Raw genomic sequence first — 299 nt, forward strand, 5'->3', positions numbered from 1 at the left:
TTAATTTACATTTTTTCCCATTCTTTTTTTGAAACATGCAGAATTAATTCACTTTATAAAAGAAAATCAATAGAATTAATTCACTTTATGAAACAAATCCAACTGGAACTAGGATATTCTAAATGGGGTCAAACTTGAATCAAGGAGAATTAATTAAGTTTGTAGACGAATATTCAACAAAAAACCTGAAACAAAATTCAACACGAACTAGGAAACTCGAAGTGGAGTGAAACTTGTACAAGAAACCTTTCAATATATATAGCTTTCACTCATAAAGGTTATGTCAACTATCTACTATC

Source organism: Theobroma umbraticum, unplaced genomic scaffold (assembly GCF_002168275.2).
Source record: "Theobroma umbraticum cultivar Fairchild unplaced genomic scaffold, ASM216827v3 scaffold_147.0, whole genome shotgun sequence".
NCBI classification, from domain to species: Eukaryota; Viridiplantae; Streptophyta; class Magnoliopsida; order Malvales; family Malvaceae; genus Theobroma; species Theobroma umbraticum.